We start from the raw sequence: 19,862 nt of genomic DNA, 5'->3' as shown, positions 1-19,862 counted from the left end.
CTGTTGCATAATAGCCACTCTAGTAGTTGCTTCCCAAAATTTTCCAATCCCAGTTGTTCATTAACAGCACCATAAACTTCTGCAGCAGATTCCAATACAAGTTTTCAGGTAAAAGTTGCACCAATCTAGTTTGCAAATCAGACCTAATTGACTTAAAATTAATGACTTTTAGATTTGTATACCCTCATTGCTGCTGCTATATTTTTTCCTCCTGATCATGACAAATTACATGTGTAGTCTTTTAGCCTTAAAAAATATTGATATAGAATATTGAAATATTGAAGTGGATATTCTTTCCTGGGCCTCAATTTCTACCATAATGGAGTATTTTTTATTTTTTTGAAATCTCTAAGATATAACTACATATCCAAGGGACAATAATTATCACTGTGGTTTCTAGTGAATGAATTGGAGAAAATCATTGTAAAAAGACCACATGTTTTAGATTTTGTATTAACAAGTATAAAACAAAGTATTTTCCAAACTTCTATTGAAGAGAAATCACAGTATGAGGATAAGAAGGTTATAGCACACAGTTCTTTAGACATTTAGTTCAATGTTCTTCCCAACTTGTGCCTTTACATTCTAGCTTATCAATGTGCAGATATCAGCTCTGTCTGGTTCTCTGTCTCTCTGTCTCTTCCACTCTCTTCCTCTCTCTCCTGTCTGTTACAACAAAAGGATTTGATAAGATATTTATTAATTCAAAATAGGAGTCTCTTGGAGTCTGAATTGGAAGAAATCAATAGGTCAGTATATTTGTGCTAAATAAATTAGTTAACTTGAAAAGGGGAGAAAGAAATAAAAGGAAATGGTCGGGACCTAGATAATGTTGGAAAGCATAGTCAGAAGTTGGCATTAAACTAGGAAGGTGATAAGCCTCCTTTGATCTCAGCTTCCATTTGAGGTCTATCAGGACCAGGGTGATAAATCACCCTAAGTGCCTCTTGTGAGTGGCCACTGCTGAAGGGAAGGCCCTTGGTCTCTCATCTTGTGCTGCCTCAGGTAAAAGGGACAGCCCTGATGGAGGATGAAGAGAGTAAGAAGGTTCTACTTTCTTAGTGCCGATGGAAAATAGAGTTAACTTATAAATACTGGTGAAGTATGAAGAATCAAGCATGTTAAAACTGGATGTTCTCTCCAATTTTAATAAAAATCATCAAACTGTAGCACCTAATTTGGAACTTTTAACTGCATTGAAATTTATTAAAATAAATTATATGAAATTTTATTGCAGGAATGTAAGCTATTCAGGGCCCTGTCGGTTATCTAAAATAATCTTTTCATTCTTGTGGTGTTATATCCTACAAGATTGGGCACTTTGGGATTTTCATTAAAAGAGAAAAAACCTGTTTTGCAAGAATAGCAGTATCTTTTCATTTTGCCATGAATCACAGCCAACTTCCCAAGTGTTTATTTATGTTCTTTTAAGAAAATTATATTGCCCTTATTTGGGGAAAACCAAACTTTCATATTTTGATTTGAAATAGTTTCCCTTTTCATAATTTAAATTCACACACATACACACATACTTTTTGTGATTGAGAATAAAAAACATCTGGAAATAGTAGACATGTGTCACTGCTGTATGTCATTTTTTAAAAAGAATATGAAAAAAACAAACCCAGAGGAGCCAAAAAAGGAAGTTTAGAACTCATTTAGTAAGGGCATGTTGAGACAGTAGGGCCAGGATTAAATAATAGCCAAGTTATCTTTTCTGTAGTTTTGATTTACAAAAAAAAATTGTAAACTCAAAATAATTCTCTAATTAATTTGGAGAAAATATCCTTACATAATATATTCTGAGGATACTTAAATATAACATTGTTTTTGAAATGGTTTGGTCACTACATTATATTCTCACTATATAGGTGCAAAACATTTTTTAAAATAAAACTTTATCTTGCATAACTCAGAAGAGTGGTACCCATTAGGAAGTGTGAAAAGTTCATTGTTAATATAATTGGCTTCATAGGGATGCTCTCTTTTTATCTGTCCTTTTAATGTCATTGTTCCCAGACTGTACTTGGTCTTTAAATCACCTAATTCCATACACCCAGAAACTCAGTGCCAAATAGGACCTGGTTTTAATAATGCCATGCTGCTCTGGAGAGGGTTGAGCAATCATCCCATGCACCAAGAGGTTGCCAGTTCGATTCTGGGCTCAGTCCCAGTAGGGGGTGTGTGGGAGGCAGCTGATTGAGTTTCTTTCTTATCAATGTTTCTTTTTCTTTTTTTTCCTCTCTCTTCCTCTCTCTCTCAAATTAAGAAAAACATATCCTTTTTTTTTTTAATCCTTACCCGAGGATATTTTACCCCATTGATTGATTTTATTTTTTGATTTTATTATTTTTTTTTTAGAAAGAGGGAAAGACAGAGAGAAGTATCCAATGTGAGAGAAACACAATTGGTTGCCTCTTGCAGGAGCCCAACCAGGGCCTGGGCCAGAGGAGCCTGCAACCAAGGTACATGCCCTAGACAGGAATCGAACCCAGGACCTTTTGGTCCACAGGCCAATGCTCTATCTACTGAACTAAACTGGCTAGGGCAAGAAAAACATATTCTTTAAAAAATATATAATAATGATATGGCATCCTGTGGTGTATGTTCTGTTTTGTTTTGTTTTTCCTTAATCTTATTTATTTGACCTACTATATTTTAATGTTTTCTAACTTACTGTTTTATATATTCTATCTAAAACCCCTGAAAATCACTTTGTATATAATAAGATAATGAGAGGTATAAGCTTAAAACCTAGTTGTACTTATTATCTGAAGATTTCATATATGCACTATCGCCTACTTCCTAAACGGTAGGTGTAAACCTCAAACCAACACTTGCTGTCTCCACCTTCATTCACAATCAAGTGCAGAATGAAAAACCTGAGTCCCTCCAAAACACATGTGCCCAGAGGAGGTCGGAGGAAGCCATCCTCTACCTTCTTTTCACTTTCCTTTTAAATCTTTTCAATTACAGTTGACACTCAATGTTATTTTGCATTAGTTTTAGCTGTACAGCATAGTGGTTAGACAGTCATATTTCACAAAGTGTCCTCCATGACATTTCCAGTCCCCACCTGGCACCATTCACAGTTATTACAATATTTCCTGTGCTGTACTTGACATCCCCATGACTGTTTGTAACTTCCAAGCTGTACTTTTTAATCCCTTCTTCTTTTTCACTCAGTCCCCCAACCATTCTCCCCTCGGGCAACCATCATTCTGTTTTCTGCTTTAATGAGTCTCTTTCTATTTTGTTTGTTCATTTATGCTCTGCTTTCTTGTTTCAGCACTCATATGGTAAACAGGTGTTTTTTTGTGTGGTTTTTCTATGGCTTCTTTAGTGATTTTGTTGTTTAAAATGGCTAAGAAGCGTAGCGTTGAAATGCTGTCTAATGTTCCCAAGCGTGGGGAGTCTGTGTTGTGCCTTATGGAGGAAATACATGTATGTGTTAGATAAGCTTCACTCAGGCATGGGATATAGTGTTGTTGGCCATGAGTTCAGTGTTAATGAAGCCGTAATACAGTACATCCAGAAAAAGTAAGAGCAAATTCACCAATATATATGAGGCAGCTCTGGAAAGTGATAAGACAGCATGTATAGTGTGTTAGGAAGCTATGGAAGTATGCAAAAGTGGCTAAATCTGTGGATTCATGAGATGAAAACTGTATTAGTCAGAGAGGTTCTTTAGAGAAACACAGCCAAGTAGGATGTGTACATATATAGACAGATTTATTTTAAGAAATTGGCTCATGCCACTGTGGAGGCTTCGTGAGTCCAAAATCAAATGAGGTAGACAGGCCGGCTGCAGACTCAGTGCAGTGTTACGAGTCAAGTCCAAAGGCAGTCTGTTGGCAGAATACCTTCTTTTGGGGGAGCGGTCAGTCTTGTTCTATTAAGGTCTTATTTGGTTGAATGGTGCCCTTCCACATTATAGAGGGTGATCTGCTTTACTCAAAGTTCACTGATTTGAATGTTAATCTCACCTAAAAAACACCTTCACAAAAGCATCCAGAATGATATTTGACCAAATATTTGGGCATTGGGCACTACAGCCCATCCGAGTTGACACATAAAATTAACCATCACACACGCAAAAAATCCCAATAAAACAGCATAGTGGAGAGTATTATTGCGAGGCTAAAAGCCAAATATCTGATCAGGAAAATGTTAGACATTTCTAGTCTTTCCATGTAATTACTTTTGTAAGAAATCTGTATTAAATAAAGAATCTTTAAATAGAAATACAAAAAACAAGATTATACATGAATGTGTTGTCAAAATATTGTGACCAGAGGCTCTCCAGATCCTAGCCCTTTAGTTCCCCTAACAGCGGTTCTCAACCTGTGGGTCGTGACCCCTTTGGCGGTCGAATGGCCCTTTCACAAGGGTCACCTAAGACCATCCTGCATATCAGATATTTACATTATGATTCATAACAGTAGCAACATTATAGTTATGAAGTAGCAACGAAAATAATTTTATGGTTGGGTCACAACATGAGGAACTGTATTTAAAGGGACAGAAGGTTGAGAACCACTGCCCTAGAAGCAACCACTCAGTATTTGCTAATTCGGTGTTTGTGGCAAAGCTATATAGAACATAACTACCGTGACAATAAGATCAACTGTATATGCAGATGGTTCACAGATCTTTCACTGGATCATGCTTCTACACTGATTCCAGACTACACATCCTAGTACCTAATGTTCTCCTTCCTGGATGCCTAAAAGGAAAATTCAATGCAAAATATTGAAAAATGGAATGATTGCCTTCCCTTCCCTCCCTTCCCCCTAAAAGCTTGTCTTCCCTCTACATTTCCTGACTCAGTGAAAGGGATCATCATCCAATGAACCAACCAAACCAAAACCCAGCACCTCCCTTTAGTCTTTCTTTGATCTTAACACTACCCCCATAACTAACTGATGTACAATTTCCGTATTTATTTACTTGCTTGTATTTTACCTTTTCACTGTTTCTCAGTTTGAGTCTTTCTTCTCTGTCTCACTTTCTCTGTGATATAGACTGATGGCTAAGAACACTTGGTTTTATAGTCAGATGGGAACTGACTTTGATAATCAGAAGGAAATGGTATTCACTATGCAACTTAATAAATGAGGAATATTGGGTAAGTTAACTTATTTAAGCTTCAGTTTTCTCATCTGCAAGATGTCGATCATGAAAGTACACATATAATTTTGAGGATTACTTGACAACAAATTTACATATAAGTACTTAAGACAATTGTGATTGACAATAGTAAGTATTCAAAATAATTTTTTTTCTCTCTCTAAGTCAGTCATTGTGTTGTGCTAGAAACATAATGAATAGCTCAATCCCTTGGTTTGTGATATCTTTGTGGAAATTCTCCTAGTATTTAAATATGATACGTAGCATCTCTCTTTTGCTTAAGCTGTTCTTTTTTCCCCCCCAATGGTAATCTTCCCATTTGGGAAAATTGAAATTAGAACAAGCGTTGATATGAAAAGATAGAAAGTGGCTTTATTTTATTTCTGCAACATTATACCACAAGAATCAGTCCAGTTCATTTCTAGCAAAGGCTCTTATCAAAGGCTTGGGTTTCTTTCTCCATTGAAATAGGCATTTTCCACAAGACTGGAAACATTCCATTTGTTTCTTATTTTCGTCAACATACTGCAACTATCCTGAAGAACTGTGTCTTTAATTACTGTGCTTTGTACCCGGGACAGACTGCAAGGAAGTAGGCACCAGGACAGAGAGAAGCAGGGAAGAATGTCTTTGAATTTAAATTTCAATCACATTGTTGTTTAAATCATGAGATTAAAGATGTGGACAAATAAAAGCTAGTGTGGGGCCTGGAGACAGTGAGAATAGGGTGTTTTGCAGATGTTTAAAAGTTACTGAGAATTACTGGGATATACCAAGCAACTATGCCTGTAATCTCTATGTGAATGCCTCTAAAGCAGCATTACCCAGACATATGGAACAGGTTTTTCTCATCCCAGAAATAAATTAAAATGTATGGAGAGGAAGTAGAATGAACAGAGAGGGAATTCATTTATTATGTGGCTCCTGTGGACCAGTTACTCAGGGAACGACACTGTGCAAGCCCCCACGCAGAAGTCGCTTTTATAACTAACCAACCCCAACCATATGTTTAAAGCATTTTAAATTTCCCCCAGAGTCGAGCTCTCCAAAATGCAAATGAGATCTTTTTAGTTAGTCCAAAGAGGTTTGCTATAATTTTGAACAACCTTCTTACAGTCAAACATTTTTAAAGGGCCCAATTATCCACTAAGGAGTTCAGATCACACTGTAAGTCTCAAATCAGCAGAGATTATTATTATGCTTTCACTTTCTTCATACTACCACTTAGCACAAGTCTAGAGGATCATTCTGGCTTCATTTTGTAGGCTTTAAGGTGAGGGACAGAAAGCCTTTTTAATGGAGCATCTTTTGTTTCTCAGAAGAAAACACACAGAGAGATGGATTTATTTTTCATGTGAGACTCAATAGCAACACATCATCTCTAGAAAAAAATTTATTTTAAAAAATGGCTGAGGGCAATACAAAGGAGAAAATAATTGAGTGTTGCTTCTTGACAAAAGGGAAAAAAAAGAGAGAGATAGTTAGTACTCATTTATGCTCTCTGAAAGACTGGAACCATATCTGTATTTTAATTATGTTTCACCCTTGATTACTGCCTGCAAAATATTTCCTTTTGGCAAATTTTATTTTCAGCAGCAGGAGGCAAAATAGACATTTCAAGAATTCTCAAAGCAAAGCAGGGCAGAATGTCTTTGAATTCAAATTTCATTGTTGTTTTAATCATGAGATGAAAGATGTGCACAAATCAGAGCTCGTGTGGGGCCTGGAGACAGTGAGAATGGGGTGCTGTACAGATGTTCCAAAGTTACTGAAAATTGCAAGTAGATACGCCAAGAAACTGTGGCTATCTCTAATAGAAGAGAAAATTAACCTATTGGTAACCCTATTTTTTATAAATAAACTACAGGCTCAGTGCATGAAATTCGTGCCGGGGGGGTGGTCCCTGTGCCCTGCCTGCACCCTCTCCTAATCCGGGACTCCTCAGGGGATGTCCAATGGCCAGTTTGGGCCTAAACCAGCCGTTGGACGTCTCTCTTGCAATTTGGGACCACTGGCTCCTAACAGCTCGCCTGACTGCCCCTAACCACTCTGCCTGCCTGAATGCCCCTAACCACCTCTGCCTCAGCTCCCACTGTCGTGGCTTAGTCCAGAAGGACGTCTGGAAGGTCGTTCGGCTGTCTGGCCTAATTAGCATATTACGCTTTTATTATTATGGATTAGACTTGTAGATTTTTGCAGATATAAAATAAAGACAATGTTTAACTTTTCATATGAACTCTTGTCCTGATGTTTATTTTCTCAAAAAAGAAGATAACCCCTCATATAAGGGGGGGGAAGTGAAAATATAATTTAAAATGAAACTGTCCAGATGTCTGTCTGCCTTCAAAAGGGATAACATAGTTAATACTTGTGAGAATTGACACCCGTATGCTTTCTTTATGCTTACAGACACTGGTAGGGAAGGAGGAAAGGAAATTTTAAAGCTTTTACTATTTTTTCTGTGCTGCAAAAACAGGTTATCTAGGGCCCTACCTTTGGAAGGAAAGAAAATCTGGAGTAGAAAGTCTTTTATTTTGTGAGGATATTAATGAATCTTTAAATATGCAAAGGCTAAAGATGAGAAAGAGGGGAATATACATAAGTAGCCATATATGAAAATTTGATGGCAAATGTATTTTCAATGGCATTTGTAGGTAAAAGTGGTTGAAAAAATGGAAAATCAGAGAGATAAGAAGATAATTTTTAAAAAATGTTGCCACAGTACAGAGAGAAACTAGAGTCAGCCAAGGATGGTGGAAAGAGAGATTCCAAGAGACCAGTGGTCAACCAACATGTGAGAACACCCAAAATCTTAAGAAAGTGATACATGCAAGAATGTTTTGGTGGTTTCTCTAAAGAATTAAGGAAGAAAGAGTTATATTCCAAGTTTGAATTATTTTGAGAATCAGAGAAAAGAATGGCTACATGAGGTAAAATGCAAGTGAGATATTCTTAATCTGCTAGAAAATGAATGGGGGATTTGAAGTTCATCTAACTTTTATATTTGAAGCAAAAATCAGAGTTGGGAAGGTAGATTAGAAGGAAGGCTGAGTCATAACATGGGCTCAGCAGAGGCCTGTGTGAATGAAATTGTAAGGAATATTTTTTAAAAATATATTTTTATTGATTTCAGAGAGGAAGGGAAAGGGAAAGAGAGATAGAAATGTCAATGATGAGAGAGAATCATTGATCGGCTGCCTCCTCCATGCCCCCTATTGGAGACCAAGCCCGCAATCCTGGCATGTGCCCTTGACCGGAATCGAACCTGGGACCTCTCAGTCCTCAGGCCGACGCTCTATCCACCGAGCCAAACCAACTAGGGCTATAAAGAATCTTCTGACAAAGAATTGATCCTAAGAAGAAACTAAAGAAACCAGATAAAGCTCAAGAGGTCAATGAGAGGATACATTTTTTAGTAGAACATGGTTTAATTTCTGAAGCTTATGTTGTTCTTTGACACTAAGATTGATATAGAACCTCAGGGGAAAAAAGAGTTGATAAACACATACACAATTAGAAAGGAATGAGGGGGCACAGGCAGTGCAGCTTTGAAATCTATAAACAGAACATAGGGTAAAAGAGATAGAGAGTCCTGTCTTCTCTTAATCCACATGTGTACTGGAGCGCATGGTAAATTGTATCACAAAATGTTGAGGATTTGGCCTAGGCGAGGATGCTGCTGCCTTGAGTATTTAGTGAGGCCAACCTGATCCAGATTGGAGAGCAAACAGAGGACATCGTGCATGGAGGCACCTTGGGCCTTCTTAGCAGCAGCAGGAACAGGAGGTGAAGGAATGAAACCTCACAAGGCAGCTGAGAGGACTGTATTTCAGAGCACTTATAAGATAACCCTTTGATTAACTGGGGGACATTGGAGGTAGACTGACTTCTAGAAATTTCCAGGTGGTGGCTGAACTGGAAAGTAGAATTTTGTTATTGTTAGCGTAATTATATTTTGAGTCAAAGAAATGACCTAATGTTAAATTTGTCTCTGTGTGTATTACTCTGAAGCAAATTTCTCTTGACTTTTGGCTCTTTAGCTGGCCTCATCAATCACAAGCAGGCTTGCTGTTATTAATAATAATTACAACTCACCTGCTTGGGGTCACCATTGTACACCATTATGTCATTTGGGGTGGGACACACAAGTACAAACAGTATCCTATGTAGAACACCTAGTCTACACCTGTCCTATTTGCTTTTCTCTTGTTTGGGATGTAGAGTATTTTAGCAGATATAATTTTTTTTCACATTTAGACAAAGTGTACTGTTTTTACCTTCGGGAAAATATTATAGGATATATTCTACTCTCATTTCTTGTTTCATAGGAGAAATATAGGATTAAGGCAAACCAATGTATTTACCAATGAAAATGCTTTTGACGCTTAACAAAATATATTTTTATTAATTTCAGAGAGGAAGGGAGAGGGAGAGAGAGAGAAACATCAATATTGAGAGAGAACATTGATTGGCTGCCTTCTGCATGCCTCCCACTGGGGATCGAGCTTGCACCTGGGACATGTGCCCACTGAGCAACACCAGCCGGGCAACACTGTTTTTTAACCAAGATATATTTTAATGTTGAAAGAGTATGGCAATGGGGACAATTATTAGTTATGATTTTATTGGCTTAATCAAAGTCAGGGAGAATAAGTCATTCTTTGACTGTGCATTCTTGGGCAGGTCAATTACCTGTATTCCCTCTTTTTGAAGGCAATAATAATAATTAGAATAATTATTGAAATTTTATACTAAATACAAAAGATAATATGTGATAGCATTTTACATAAATTATACAAATTATGCAATTGCTTGTTATGAGTAGAAATTAAACTAATCATGTAGAGCCCCTGAGAATTGCTTCCTGACTAACATTTATCTACAATTTCCATAAATAACCTGTGAAAGAACTATTCAGTGATTTTTCTTTTTTAAGTTCTGAGTATGACACAATTCTTTTGAATTATATGTGGAGTTAAACTATAGAGTATTCACAAAGTTATGACCAGAAAGACAGGAGGAAAATGTTTATATGGGCAAAGGTCCAACTCATATGAGAAAAAAAATTGTAATTGAACACATAAATGATAAACTCAAGGTATCATTTTGATATAAATCCAGAATTGGTAAACATTTTCTAGAAAGGGTCAGATAGCAATGGGCCATACGATGTCTGTCAAAACTACTTAACTCTGCCTTTATAGTGAGAAGGTAACCATTAAGAATAAATAAAATGAGTATGGAAGTTTTTCAATAAAACTATAAAAACAGGCAATTGGCTAAATTTGGCACACGGGCCACAGTTTGCCAACACCAGATATACAGTGAAAATAATGATATAACTCTGGATAGTTTCTTGACAACATTCATCTAATATAATACAATGAGATCCAAAAGGTCACCAGGGTCTGTCAATATCAGGAATTCTATTAGAAATTAAATGCTTATTTATTGATTTAGCCAACATATTTAAAACAGTGGTCAGTGGCAGATACTCTGCTATCACCTGTAGGTGAAAAAGATGTGTAGGACATGGGCTTTGCCTTCTGAGGAGCAAACAGGTTGAGTGATGACTGACTGGTAACACTTCAGCAAAGCTATAATGGAGAAGAAAGTTTTTAAAAGGGCAATTAGAATGATCAAAGGATCGGAAAGGTTTCTTTATAAAGATACACTTAAATCATTAGGACTCCACAGTTTGGAAAGAGTAACTAAGAAGTGTTGTGCCTGAATTTAATAGAAGTAACTTCTTAGATGCTAATAGATTGCATGTGGTTATTTACATAGTAAAGAGAGCTTGGGGAGTCACCCCTACTGAAAGGTTTTGTGTATGCTACTTTTAGAAAAAGATGATTATATAGAAGAAAAAACAAAAACTCTAAAAAAAAAAAAGGAAAACTCAGCTGGTGTTGCTCAGTGGTTGGGCATTGCCTATGAATCAGGAGGTCATGGTTTGATTCCCAGTCAGGGCACATGCCTGGGTTGCGGGCTCGAACTCCAGTGTGAGGCGTGCAGGAGACAGCTGATCAATGTTTCTCTCTCATCAATGTTTCTGTCCCTCTATCCCTTCCCCTTCCTCTTTCTAAAATCAATAAAATATATTAAAGAAATAAATACATAAAAGTAAAAAAAGGTAGATCTCTAAAACTCAACAATTTACATTTTCTTTTTATATATTATCATTTAGACTTTTCTATGCATATATATTGCTGGAAATAAAAAGCAAGAAAAAATTACGTGATATTCATATTACTTGACATGGAATTAATGAACTAAGTAACTATTACATTTATTTTTAAAGTACTTATATGATGAGACATCATGGAGGATACAATGTAGTTCTAAAACTTTGACTCTGAATTTATGAGATTAAAAATGAATAGCAACAGAATTAGCAGAAACTTTGATGATGGTAATAGATGTAACCACATTAAGGTGATACTGTTTTCAACCCAAATTACTGGAAAACTATGGTTTTCTGGTGCAATTCAAAGATTTTGAAGTCTTTAACATTGAATTTTACTAAAACTGTATTAAAACCATTTAATGAAGTAATTTACTTAATTTGAGTCCATTAGATGACACCAGTGGATTAGCTTTTGTTACAAGGTTAACTGGTATAGTCACTGCATCTCATTTTTGTGCGGACCTTAAAATAAATCTCCTACTAAACCATATTAAAGTGCATTTGAATTTCTTATATTTTATCTATCACAGATCTTCATTTCAATTCATATCTCACATAGGCAGGCATGTAAAATGTATGTATGAGTCCACAACCAGAATACACCTACACCATATTCTATTAAATGACCAAGTCTTAGCTGTGTGTGCTGTGAGCACACCCTCATCATATTGTGATAGTTTTCCATTAAAAAGTAAACACATGATACACTGTATTGTGATAATATTGTATCATTTTCAAATATAGAAATTCTAAATATTGCAATTTCTTATATTATTTTGATATTTTAAGGATTGAGAACAATTGATTAAGTCTGCACAAACACTTTATTATTTCACTTTAAAGTTTCTAGATCCATTTAGTTCAACATCATGTGATATTGCAGAGATCTTAAAAAGATCTGGTTACTGTGCTTTAAATATACTGACTATTTCTGAATGATACATAAGCTGCTAACAGGGTAATTCTATGTAAGAGGTCCTCATAATTTGCTTTTTGTTGTATTGTATTCTATTCTTTTACAATGTGGTTATTGTTTAAAAATTTACCATGTACCATCTGTAGCTATTTAAATTAATTGTACAATAAAATGTGGTAAGTATTATAATTAGGACTTTTTTGTGTGATGTCATTTGCAGTTACTTTATTGTGGGTATCCAAATGATCTTTATTCTATGCAACCAATATAAAGTAAATTGAAATCTGAATAGTAAATGCTCTTATCACTAAACTTTTAAATAAGTAAATGTTACATATTTTGACTCAGGATATATTTTATTAAAATACATTTATATATCATTATTTTTTGTTATTGGTGTTCCACTCAAGATTTCATCTAGGGCAAACTTTCAATTGCCATATTTTAAAAAACCCACTGATAGAAGGCTTGACTTTATTATATATTTTTACTTGTATTGGATCATTCAATTTTTACAAAACACATGTAAGGTGAGAATTACTTAATCCTCTTTAGAGTGAAGAAAATTGAAGTTCAAAGAAGTCTAGTGCCTTCACTAAGGCCAAAGAGTTAGTATATGACAGAGGTGTGGCTTAATCCAGATGTTTTCAACTCTGTATCCAGCAAATGTTCTATTTTCTCACAGTATTTCCAGGGAGGCATGCTATACATATGTGAAAGAAATAAGGCAAATAACTACAATAGTTTATAGTATCTTCTCTATAAGAAATTATAAATGAAAATAAAATGATGAAGGAATGGACATGATAGTCCAGGAGCATAGCGAGGAGGGTGTGTGGCCTCAGTGTTCTGGTTATCAGCATTGATATCCATGGGAACCTTTGTCTTAGTGTTGACTACTAGGCATTTTCTGAGTTCATTATGCCTAGGCCCAGGCCTTAATGATCTTTCTAGCCTCCTTGTTCCTTTAGGACTGACACCTTAATCTTTCTTGCTATTACCACTGCCTGAAAAAATAGTATGTGCTCATTAATAACTATCGGATGTGCAAATTCTACCTCTTTCCTGTTTGCATGTTTTGAACCCCATACTGATGATTGAGATCTGGTTAACCAATGCCATGTGGACAAAAGAAGTCCACATGCTGACCTGACTGGCTCAGGGAAGGGCAGCATGGCGGCCTTGCAGACTCAGAGACCTAAAGTAACCACAAAGGATGGTCTGAAGTTAAAACTTTAACTAACAGCAGTTTATGGTGGGCAGTCATGTCCTAGGCCAGTATCTTCCCTGACAAAAGTCAATCTTTACCTTCACTGAGCCTGTCTATTGTCTTTTTGTATCTACGATAACGTATCGTTGGAATATCAAAGTAATTTTCCTTTTCCGGGACCCCTCAAAGCACAGGCACCCTCTTCCAAGACCACAAAGCCCTTCATTGTTATTGAGCTAATGGTTGACTGTTAACTATCCTGTGCCCGCCTATGTAAAAGATGTATGTGTTTATCATTTTATTTTTTATCTAAACCCAGAGGTTTCCCCGCTTTGCTTTCTCCCGCCTGCCTCATCTATCACCAATGGACTTTGTGTAACCCAGTTTAAGTCTGCTCTTTTCATTGTAATGTATAAAAGAAGGTGCAAAACTGCCATTCTCCGGAGCATTATCTTAATCTGTTGAGATTTTGCTTCCCAGCAATTGTCAACAGTTTGGCTCAAACAAACTCACAGAAATATTTCACAGGTTTCAATGTTTCTTATGTTGACAGTCACAATTGTTCTAAAGCCCATCACTTATTTGCCTTCTTATATTATGAATTATTATCTATTTGTTGGTCCCCAATCTCATGTCCAACTAACTAATCAGAATATTACATATTATTTTATAAATAGTCTCCCTTTCTGTCCTCTACACACCATCCCACTGATGTTACCAATTTTTACTTGCCTTACTATATACTATTAAGATACTACATTTTGTTCTCTCTTCTGCTCACGACTTCCTGTAGAGCTTACAGTTTACTTCATTAACCAAATATCCATCCCACTCAATTTATAAGTCTTATTCCAGGCCAGTTCCTCCCTATATGTTCCCTCTCCATATACAGGATGGGGCAAAAGTAGGTTTATAGTTGTTCAATAATTAATAAATGATAATACAAGAATAAACTCTGTGTTTCACATACTCACAACTATAAGCCTACTTTTGTCCCACACTGGCTGTTAGGGATCTCATTGTGCAAACGTACTTCTCCAAGAGACATTTGACATAATGGGGAAACTGAAACAGGTCTTATGATACCTTTATGATGCTACCACCAATAGTAAACTCAAGAACTTGAAACTGCCTTTTTCTCTATTCTTATTGCCATATCTCGTAGTGACTTCCCCCCTCATGTAGTCCACTACACTGCAGAGATGCTTCAGACCTGCAATTGAAAGGAACTGCTGTACGATATATACAGAGCGAGTATAAGTCACTTAGGTGTAAACTCATGCATTTTCCTTTCAGTAACATCTTGATATTTTCTTTTCTTCCTTGGTTTCTTCCCGGGATCCTATCAGCTAGGGCTGTAATTATTCTGACTGGTGTATCTCATTTTATTTTTTTTCCATTTACTTAAGTAACTTTAGCTCTAACCTTTTGTTTCGTCTCTGGAAGACTAAAATCTTTGATTTCTCAATACGTTCTTCCCATTCATTGTAGTGGGTGGACCTGGACTATGAGCTCAGAGTTTTGAGTTTTGGACTTCATCACTGTACTTACAACTTTGCATAATTCATATCACTTCAGGAGACTTCCATTTTATCATTAAAACACTGGGAATATTGAGAGTGAAATCTCTAGGGTTCTTGCTCCACTATGATCATGCGATCCTCTGCTGAAAGGTGTTTTTGATTTTAACACTAGCTGATTCTTCAGATTTACTACCCTATAGTACAGTGGTTCACAACCTTGGCTGCACCTTAGAATCACCTGGGAATCTTTTTAAAATCCTGATTTCTGGGCCGCATCCTCCGGAAATTATTTTTCTTTGTTATGGGGTGGGGCCACAACATTAGTAACAAAGAAACAGAATTTCTGGAGGATGAGGCCCAGAAATCAGGATTTTTAAAAGATTCCCAGGTGATTCTAAGGTGCAGCCAAGGTTGAGAACCACTGCTATAGTATAGTTTCTGCTATTTATTTACTTTTTTTTTTGTCCTCCATTAAGGATAAGTAAATCTACAAGTTTCCTATAGATAAACTCAAAATTCTCTAATACTTTTTGGAAGGAGAGATATTTTGTCACAACTCATTTTGCATGGGAGATAGTTTAGAATTCAAAGATGTTTGAAATTATGAACTTGAGAAGAATTCATATTGAACATAGGGAATGATATATTCTCTGAAAACTTTTCAACTTGAGTTAGGATCATCTATAATGTTTAGCATAAGAACAATTGCTAAGCCTGGTTATCTGAAAAACATTGAGAAAACAATCACCAACATTTGTTCTTAATTGACAAATGACTCACCCGTATAAGCTCTTTTTCATGAAACTTTCTTTTCATCTTTTATCACTTCACTTGGGGCAACTTAATTGTGTTAAATAGTGAAACTTTTCTTTTTCTCTAGACACCATGGTTTTAAAGCAGGGACCTCAAACTTTTTAAACAGGGGCCAGTTCACTGTCCCTCAGACCGTTGGAGGGCTGGACTATAGTTAAAAAAAAAAAAACTATGAACAAATTCCTATGCACACTGCACATATCTTATTTTGAAGTAAAAAAAACAAAACGGGAACAAATACAATATTTGTATTTGCATGTGGCCTACGGGCCGTAGTTTGAGGACCCCTGTTTTAGAGGTTTATGAATAAGATCACATTAATTCCAGTGAAAAAATGCCAAACATTAAATCTGACACTCCCATGGATGAAGTAAATATATCCTTGTCTCTCACATTCCTAACTCCTTCCTGTCAGCACTTACATTTTGAGAATGTACATATGCACTGTCCTCATGTAAACTTTCTTTGTCCAGCTCTTCCCTTCTCCAGGAATCTTAGAGCTGTCTGCCTGCCTGTATAGTACCTGTGCATCACAGTTCTTTACATCCCGGTTATCTTTTCCCTTTAACATATGACTTGCTTTATTGTTATTATGTTTTTAATGTTCAATGATCTCTGAACTCTGGTCTCCTGCTCCCCCAAGGGGTGCCCCACTTCTGCTGCCTTTAGTGTCTCAGAACTTTGGTGTCTTTGACCTCAGTTCTGTAGGTGGTGGTCTATCTGGAGTGGTTGTTGTCCAGGGCGTCACCAAGATTGAAGGCCTCCCCTTCTTCCAGCAGGCCTCAATAAGAGGCAATCTTAGCCTCCAGCTTGACTATCATGTTCATCAGGGCTTCCTACTCCTGGGCCTGGTGCTGCCCCTTTGCCTGGGTCTGGACCAGTCTGCCTCCAGGTGCAGCAGAATCCTGTTGAGCTGTTCCATCTGCATGGAATAGCCCGTCTCCACCTCCTTCAGGCTGCTCTCCAAACTGGCCTTCAGATTTCTCTGAGTCCAGGTTGACATTCAAGGACTGGACTGTACATCTTAGCACCACGTGTGTCATCTCAGCAGCTCCTGCGCAGCAGTCTGGGAGGTGACCACTGTGGTGCTCTCCTCAATCTGCTGGGACTAGTGCTTGCCTAGCTCCTCTTAGTTCTTCCGAGCCAGCTCGTCATACTGGGCCTAGATGTCCACCATGATCTTGCCGAGGTCCTGAGATTTGGGGGCATCCAATCCCATGGTCAACCCAGAGTTGGCAGTCTGGTTTTATCGACCACTTACTTCCTCCTCATTGTTCTTCTTCATGAAGAGCAGCTCTTCCTTAAGAGCCTTAATCTCTGTCTCCAGGTGCAGCCCAGTGGTATTGCTGTCATCAATGACCTTTCGGAGCCATTGATGTCGCTCTCCACTGGCACATGGCTAGTTCCATCTTATACTTGACTCTGACTACCATTGTCAATTCACAGAACAGTGTGGGCATTGTTCTGAACATTGTCCACAGAATTTGCAAAAATCTGAGCCCTCACATCCTCGATGGTCTTGAAATAATGCTCCTAGTAGTCTCTGATCTGGGGTCCCTTCTCCTCCAGGTGTTTCTGAATTTTGCTCTCCAGTCTCTGATTATCAGCCTTCAGGCTTCTCACCTTCTCCAGGTAGGAGGCCAGGTGGTCATTCAGGCATTGCATGGTCTCCTTCTTACTCTGGATGTACCCTATGCCCACCAGACCCCCTGTCATCCCCGCAGACAGGACCCCAGACCCCCAGCCGCCCCGCACACTGGTGGAGTGGGACATCAACATCTGGGAGTCCCAGCCCCCTGTGCCTGCATAGACTCTGACCGGGCTACTAGTATACTGAGTGGGTGGCTGGGTGACTGCACAGAGCTCAGGGTCCAGTAGTTTGTGGAGCAGGTGAAGCATGTGCTGAAGCTCATGTTGTTCAGGGAGGAAAGCAAAAAGCCAAGACTCAGGTTCATGGAGCAGTCTGAACTGCCTTATTTTTAATTCAATAAATACTTATTGAGTAAATATGTATATGGTACCAATATTCAAAGATGACTTAGATACTTAGATGCAGCTCCTATATTCTAGGAGTTTTTGGTAACTAAGAGAGAATGTACAAATACAGGGTGGGAAAAAATAGATTTACAGTTGTGAGTACACAAAACGGAGTATATTCTTACATTATTCTTTATTAATGACTGTATTATTTGTATTATAACTTTAAACCTACTTTTGCCCACTCCTGTATGGGATAGTAGGAATTTAAAGAAAATATATCAAGATTGACTAGGTTGTTTCTTGCCAACTATGATTTAATCAATTAATTTATTTCCAGGTATAAAAGACTAGAAAGATTCATACATAGATTTTTCACAATAGATTTATGCACTTTACATTGCCTTCCCTAAGGATCAGTCCTCCAATTTTCTGAATGTGCCATACTATAAAAAATGGGAAAATGTCTTGGTGGTAAGCCTTTCACTTTAGCCCCTTATTTTATACTAAGTAGGCAAGAGACAAGCATATCTGCATAGGAAGTCAGCAGTGGCTACAAGATAAGCAAAGGAAATGTTTCATATTAGAGATAAATGAATTTATGGAACACTTCTGCAGGCTAGGCTCTATTCTTATTTCACTCATGCAATCCTTACACCATCCCCCTTAAATAGAAACTGTCATAATACATATTTTACAAATGATGAAACAGTTAAGAAGCACACACAGAAGAGTGAACTGAGTCACCCAGCTAGAAATGATTACATGTGGTGGTTTAGCTCAAGAGTCCATTCTTAGTCTCTATCTGTATGTCTCCCCAGAGAAAGAATGCTACAACCCTACATCTCCTTCAAGAACAACTGTTCAGAGTTGCTGTGTCTCAGATCTGAGCTTCCAGGTGGAAAGTAATGCTGTAGGGTGGAGGAGAGCAGCAAATGCTATGCAATCACAGGGCTTGGAACCAGGCTGTTCCTCAGACTTGGTATGAATCATACATCCTGCATATCAGATATTTACGTTACGATTCATAACAGTAGCAAAATTACAGTTATGAAGTAGCAACGAAAATAATTTTATGGTTGGGGGTCACCACAACATGAGGAACTGTATTAAAGGGTTGCGGCATTAGGAAGGTTGAGAACCACTGCTTTAGAAAATGCATGTAAGCTATTCTATATGAAATGCACTATTTGCTTCTTTGAATGAGGATGCTTGCATGGTGTTCAAATTCCCCTCTGTGGGTAGAAAGTACCAAGAATTGCATTCATAAACTTCTGTCTTTGGAAAAGCACATGTATTTAATTGGCGTCTTTTCAGTGTGTACATATGGTGCGCATCACATTGAAAGATAAATACATACCACAATGGTGGAAACATGTTAGCAAAATAGTTGCACTGAAAGTTTGTTCTGCCTCTTCCCGTCACCTAACCATCAGAAATCGCTGGCATGATAACAATATCAGAACAGCTGTGCTATTTTAAAGTGTTTTGATTTCTAAACAACCTCCTACTATATATTCGCTTTTTAGACTTGATGTTTTTATCCACTTGTGCAAATGAATTATTACTTGAACATGAAATAGAGCAGGAGAAAATATGAAAGAAAAATGCTAGAGTAGATCTATTTCCAGACCCAATAGTCATGGATGCAACTAATTTGCCAACTGCATTCAGTTTATACATTAAAAAAAAAGAATAAATAGAAGTACAACTAGGAAGCTAGAGTTGAAAAAGTCCAGATTGGTTTGTGACAGTTTCCTGATGTTTTTTTCTTTTTTTGACATAATTTAATTCTGAGTCAAGAAAATGTGTGGTTTTTTTTTCTATATCATGTAGCTTGACAATATTAATTGAATACTTCCCCTCAGCATTTGAAGCATTAACAAAGAAGCCAAAATGTTATGATGTTTCCAGAGGTCAAAGGTTAATTAGCAGTGAGCAGATTTCAGTGGAGGTGTGGTTGTTCTGTGTAAAAAAGCCTTAATAAATATACTGTCACTCAGTTTAATGCTCACTTTGCTGGCTGAGAAGGAAAGATGGATTCACTAGAGGGTGAACACAGTGTCATGATAACTGAGGTCAAATTTGTTTGCTGAAGCATTTGCT

General features: G+C 37.2%; 1 pseudogene; it reads right to left on the bottom strand.

The window, feature by feature from the left end:
• Positions 1 to 16,495: 16,495 nt before the first annotated feature.
• On the bottom strand, positions 16,496 to 17,692 carry LOC102422766 (annotated as a pseudogene).
• Between the last annotated feature and the right edge of the window lie 2,170 nt (positions 17,693 to 19,862).

This window comes from Myotis lucifugus, unplaced genomic scaffold (genome assembly GCF_000147115.1).
Source record: "Myotis lucifugus unplaced genomic scaffold, Myoluc2.0 scaffold_51, whole genome shotgun sequence".
NCBI lineage: Eukaryota > Metazoa > Chordata > Mammalia > Chiroptera > Vespertilionidae > Myotis > Myotis lucifugus.
Note: the sequence above shows the minus strand (reverse complement) of the source record. Positions and strands in the feature narration are given on the sequence as shown.